Source organism: Scyliorhinus torazame, chromosome 13 (genome assembly GCF_047496885.1).
Source record: "Scyliorhinus torazame isolate Kashiwa2021f chromosome 13, sScyTor2.1, whole genome shotgun sequence".
Classification (NCBI taxonomy): Eukaryota; Metazoa; Chordata; class Chondrichthyes; order Carcharhiniformes; family Scyliorhinidae; genus Scyliorhinus; species Scyliorhinus torazame.
This window is the reverse complement of record NC_092719.1, coordinates 79,452,686-79,458,702: the sequence shown is the minus strand read 5'-3', so window position 1 is coordinate 79,458,702 and position 6,017 is coordinate 79,452,686.

Genomic DNA, 6,017 nt, shown 5'->3' with positions numbered 1-6,017 from the left:
CAGGGTTCCTTTTTATTAGATTTATTGTCACATGTACCGAAGTACATTGAAAAGTATTGTTCCACATACAGTCCAGGCAAATCGTTCCAAGCATGAAAAAAAACATAGGACATACGATAAATACACATTGTAAATACATAGACATAGGCTGAAGCATGGGTGAAGCATATGGAGTATAGTGTTACCACAGTAAAGAAGATGCGTAGACCCACGGTGTCGAGGACCCAGGTTCGATGCCGGCCCCTGGCCACTGTCCGTGTGGAGTTTTCACATTCTCCCCGTGTCTGCGTGGATGTCACCCACACAACCCTGCAGAGCAGGTGGATTGCAAATGTTAAATTGCCCCTTAATTAGGAAAAAAAAATTTGGGAACTCTAAAGTTATTTTTAAAAAGAAGATGCGTGGAGAGATCAGGGGCTGGATTCCCTGCACTCCGACGCCAAAATTGCGTTCGGCGCCGGGGCAGAGGATCCGATTGACGCGTGGAATCGGGACCGGCGTTGGTTTTTCGATTCTCCGGCCCCCGAAAAACGGTGTACTCGGGGAGTACGCCGTGTATCCCCCACCTGCGGCCGTTGCTTGAGACCCGCCCCACTATTCTCTGCCCCCGACCGGCCGAGGTCCCGACGGTGTATTTCTAACATGGTCCCAGCCGTTCGGGAAACTCGCGAGGCGGCTGCGGACTCACTCCGCGGCTGCCATGGTCGGGGGCGGGCCGATCAGAGGGCAGGGCGGACCTCAAATGGGACTGTGCCTTTATTGCGCGGGTGGTCTGGGTCGGGAACGCGGCCGATCGGGGCACTATTTCCACGTCCAGCTCCGTGGTCTGAATCCACAATTCAGCACAGCGTGCCGCTGGATGCCGCCGCCGTGCATATAGCCGGCAGCTGACCCGGAGGTGTGGGAGGCCGTATCTGCACCTGGAGCTGCGAGCTTCACCACAGCTCCCTGCAAGCCCCTGCACGGCTGTGAATATGTGACATTTTGACGGCAGTTTTTCTGCCGTAAAAGGCCACAGATTTCACGATGGCATGGTGACATAGTCCCTGAAACGAAGAATCCAGCCCCAGATGAGTGTACCGCCAGGAAGATAACGTCTGATGCGGACCGATTGTGGCAGTATGCGAATTGCAGTGGATCAAGGCAGTCTGGGAGAATGGAGTTGATGTGTCTCATGACTAACCTCTCAAAGCACTTCATAATAATAGATGTCAAGGCCACCGGATGATAGTCGTTGAGGTACACTGCCTGGTTCTTCTTTGGTACCAGTATGATGGTGGTCTTCTTGAAGCAGGTGGGAACTTCGGAAAGGAGTAAGGAGAGGTTGAAGATGTCTGTGAACACACCCACTAGTTGGTCCAAGCAGGATCTGAGTGCACAACCAGGGACTCTGTCAGGACCCATTGCTTTCCTTGGGTTCACTTTCAATAAGGCACATCTGCATTCTGAGGCTGTGACGGTAGGTATGGGTATGTCCAAGGCAGTTGGGGCAGTTAACAACGGTTTGTTAGCTTCCTGCCCAAAACAAGCATAAAATGCATTGAGTTCATCAGGCAGGAGTGTGCTGCTGCCGGATATTCTGCTCAGCCTCGCTTTGTAGCCCGTTATGTTGATTCTGCCTTGCCACAGCCGACGAGAGTCCATGCCGTTAATCTTTGACTCTAGCCTGGTATTGTCTCTTGGCGTCCCTGATGGCTTTGTGGTGGTTGTACCTATATTTATTTAAGGTCAGGGGCACCTGTCTTGAATGCCTCAGATCTGGCCTTCAGTAGGGAGTGAATCTCCCGGTCAAACCATACTTTCCAATTGGGGAACGCATGTACTACCTTCTTTGGAATGCCATCTTCTACACACTTACTGATCAAATCTGTGTTGGTGGTGGCATACACGTTTAGGTTGGCTGCTGAGTTCTTGAATATGGACTAGTCCACTGACTCCAAGCAATCGTGTAGGAGCTCTTCCATTGGCTCGGACCAGCATTGCACGACCTTCTTAACCAGATTCTCCCGCTTATATTTCTGCTTATATGCCAGGAGAAGGAGCACCATCTTGTGGTTCAATTTTCCGAAGTGTGATCGGATGATTGATTGGTAGATGCCCTTGATGTTTGTGTAGCAGTGGTCCTGGTGGGGCTAGAGATATGTTGGTGGAACTTTGGCAGTACACTCTTGAGATTGGCCTGGTTGAAGTCCCCGGCCATGATGAACAAGGCCTCCGGGTATTCTGTTCCACTGTTATTTATGTGAATGAAGAGGTAAGTTCCAGCAACAGGAAAGGATGTCCCGAAGCATAGTACATTGGCGAGACCATGTAGACGCTGTGACAACGGATGAACGGACATCACGCAACAATCGCCAGGCAGCCCTTCCAGTTGGGGAACACTTCGGCAGTCAAAGGCATTCAGCGTTCTCCAAGGCGGCCTTCAGGACGCGCGACAACGCAAAATCGCTGAACAGAAACTTATAGCCAAGTTCTGCACTCATGAGTACGGCCTCAACTGGGACCTTGGATTCATGTTGCATTACATTCACTCTCCACCATCTGGCCCGGGTTTGTGAAATCCTACCAACTGTTCTGGCTTGAGACAATTCACAGGGCTTTAACCTGCTCCATCTGGACCTGTAAAGACTTAATTACCTGCAAAGACTTGCATTCAAAGTATCATCTTGTATTTTTAACTTTGTCTATATATGTTTCTGGAACCTACCTCTTCATTCACCTGAGGAAGGAGCAGTGCTCCGAAAGCTAGTGATTAGAAACAAACCTGTTGGACTTTAACCTGATGTTGTAAAACTTCTTACTGTGCTCACCCCAGTCCCAACGCCGGCACCTCCACATCACTGTTATTTATAGCGGCGTACATCAAGCGCCTTCTTCACTTCCGCCTGGGGTGGGATGTAGACCGCTATGATGATGGCAGGAGTGAACTCCCGTGGAAGATAGTATGGACGGCGCTTCACAGTCAGGTATTCCAGGTCCGGGGGGCAGTAATTCGCCGGGGCAGCCATGTCTGAGCACCAGGAGGTGTTGACGAGGAGACAAACTCCTCCAACCTTCGCCTTGCCCGATGCCACCATGCAGTCCATCCAGTGAATTGAGAAGCCCTCAGGTTGTATGGCACAGTCTGGTGAGGCAGGAGTGAGCCATGTATTTGTGAAACAGAGCACACAGTAGACTCTCACATCCCTTTGAAAGGTAAGTCTAGCATGGGGCTGCCCACAATGTGAAACCCCATTGGGCTGATAGAGACGAGTTTCCGGGAGGTAGCCACACCCAAGGTTCAGAGACCATTTCTCGGGACCTCTTACCTGAAGAAACAGGCAGGAAATCACGGGAACAGCAGCCGGTGGGCGGAGCCAAGCGGGCGGCAAGTGAATAAATCTTTTTTTTATCCTTTTAAATCTCTTTGGGAATTCAGATCAGAGGGCATGGAGGTTAGGGCAGTTGCATGCTCCTCCTGTGGGATGTCACCACTAGTGTCCCCACTGACTACACCTGAGGGATCATAACCATAGCTTTACAAAGGTTCAACCTAGCCACCCCTGCTTTTAAGCTCGATGCCTCAGCAGGAGTGGTTTTAGCAGAGGTAACCAGTGGCATCGCATTCAGGGAAAGCAGCCTAAGGGATTGCTGCCAACATAATTACCTTACCTGTATGTGGAGCTGGGATCTGACTGTGCCACAATCTCTGGAGCCCAAACTGTCTCAGCCCTTGAGCAAAACAGGTCACAGTTGCACGTTAACGTCAACACTTACCTTCTATAAGACTGGAACTCAGCCAAGAGGATGCTGTAGCTCCACCTTGCCCTACAAAAGCTTTTAATTGGCTGGGTGCTACATCACAACATTTGGTGAGAAGCTTGACGGGGGAAGTCTGATCAGCAAATGTGACAGAAGACAAAAAAAAAGTGAGGCATTGAGGAGCAAACGGGGGATGGTTTGAGGGGAGATGGAACCGAAGGACCAAGTGAGCTTGACACAGTGGCAGCACTCTCAGGGGTGTTTGAGGACTAGTCCAGAATCTGAGTACCAAATCCTGGCTGACACTCCACTGCACTACTGAAGAAGTGCTGCATTGTTGGAGGTGACATCTTTTGGATGAGACATTAAACTGGGCAGCATGGTAGCACAGTGGATAGCACTGCTGCTTCACAGCGCCAGGAACCCGGGTTCGATTACGACCTTGGGAGGAGTTTGCACGTTCTCCCCAAGTCTGCGTGGGTTTCCTTCGGGTGCCCCGGTTTCCTCCCACAGTCCAAAGATATGCAGGTACGATGGATTGGCCATGCTAAATTGCCCATTAGTGTTTAAAAGGTTAGGTAGGATGCGAGGATAGGGCAGGGGATTGGGCCTGGGTGGGGTCCTCTTTTGGAGGGTCAATGGAGACTTGATGGCCTCCTTCTGCACTGTGGGGATTTTATGATTCTCCACTCTCTGTACGTCAGCTAATGAAAAGCTCCTCCCACTTCATCAATCCCAAGTAGATTGGAAAGATGACTGAAGGAAAGATTTTGAAGGGATATGGTTACAGGGCGGGTAATCCTGAACTATTTACACATGTGATGACATAGACTGGCTGGACCAAGTAGTCCGCTTCAACGTGTAACGTTAAATATTTCATAAATAGAAATGTGTCTGGATACATGAGACAGGAAGGACAGAGTGTAACACAGGCTGGGAAGAACTAAAAAAACAGATGTGGAGATGGGGAAATAGAAAAGAATTGACAGAGAATAGAATGCTTTATTTTAATTCACTCTCAGGGTACAGGTATTATTGGCTCGGCCAGTATTTATTGCCCATCTTTAGTTGCTCTTCAGAAAGTGGTGAGCTGCCTTATTGAACCGCCGCAGTCCCTGGTGTAGGTACACCCACAGTGCTGTTAGGGAGGGAGTTCCAGGATTTTGACCCAGTGACATTGAAAGAACGGTGATATATTTCAAAGTCAGGATGGTTTGTGATTTGGAAGTGATGGCGTTTCCATGCATCTGCTGTGCTTGTTAATCTGGCTGCTTGTGGGGACCATGGGGGAGTGGGGGGAGAGGGTTACAGCTTTGGACAATGCTGCTGAAGAGGCCTTGTGACTTACAGCAGGGGAGGGGGTGAGTTGCACAACAAATGTGGAGAGATTTCATGGCAGCAAGGAAGATGAAGAAAGGTGGATTGGTGCAGGACCCTTGATGGGGGTGGGTGGAAGAGTGGGGCCCCTGATGGAGGTGGTGTGGGACCCCTGTCAGGGGTGGGGTGGGACATCTGTTGGGGGTGGTATGGGACCTTTGATGGGGGAGGGTGGGCCACCTGTTGGGGGTGGTGGGACCCCTGTTGGGGGGGGACCCCGGTTGGGGGGGGGTGGGACCCTTGTTGGTGGTGGTGTGGGACCCCTGTTGGGGTGGTGGGACCCCTGTTGGGGATGGATGGGACCCTTGTTGGGGGTGTTGTGTATCATGATATGCAAACATGCAACCAATGAACACTCAGAATAGGACACAACCAATGGGCAGTCAGGACACTCAGAGGTGGCATCACCACAAGGGGGCATGACATAAACACCATAAAAGGGATGAGACACACACCCTGCCTCTTTCCACAGACAGACATCTAGAGAGTTAGACAGGGTTGATCAGCAGCATCACACCCCAGCACGTGGCTTAGAGCAAGCTGGTACAGTTAGACTGAGTTACTACAGTTAGATTAGCAGAGAGTCGAACTCATTTGAGAACTGTGTTAATAGTTCAATAAACACGTTGAACTCATTTCAGAGTCTGGAGCATCCTTTAGTTAAGACTGCATCAAGTAGCAGCCTGTGTTATCTGAAGCAGCATAACACAACAGTATGGACCCCTGTAGGGGGTGGTGAGACCCCTGTTGGGGGTGGTGTGGGACCCCTGTAGGGGGTGGTGAAACCCCTCTTGGGGGTGGTGTGGGACCCCTGTAGGGGGTGGTGAGACCTCTGTTGGGGTTGGGTGGGACCCCTGTTGTTGGTAAGTGGGACCTCTGCGGGGGGTGGGGTGGGACCC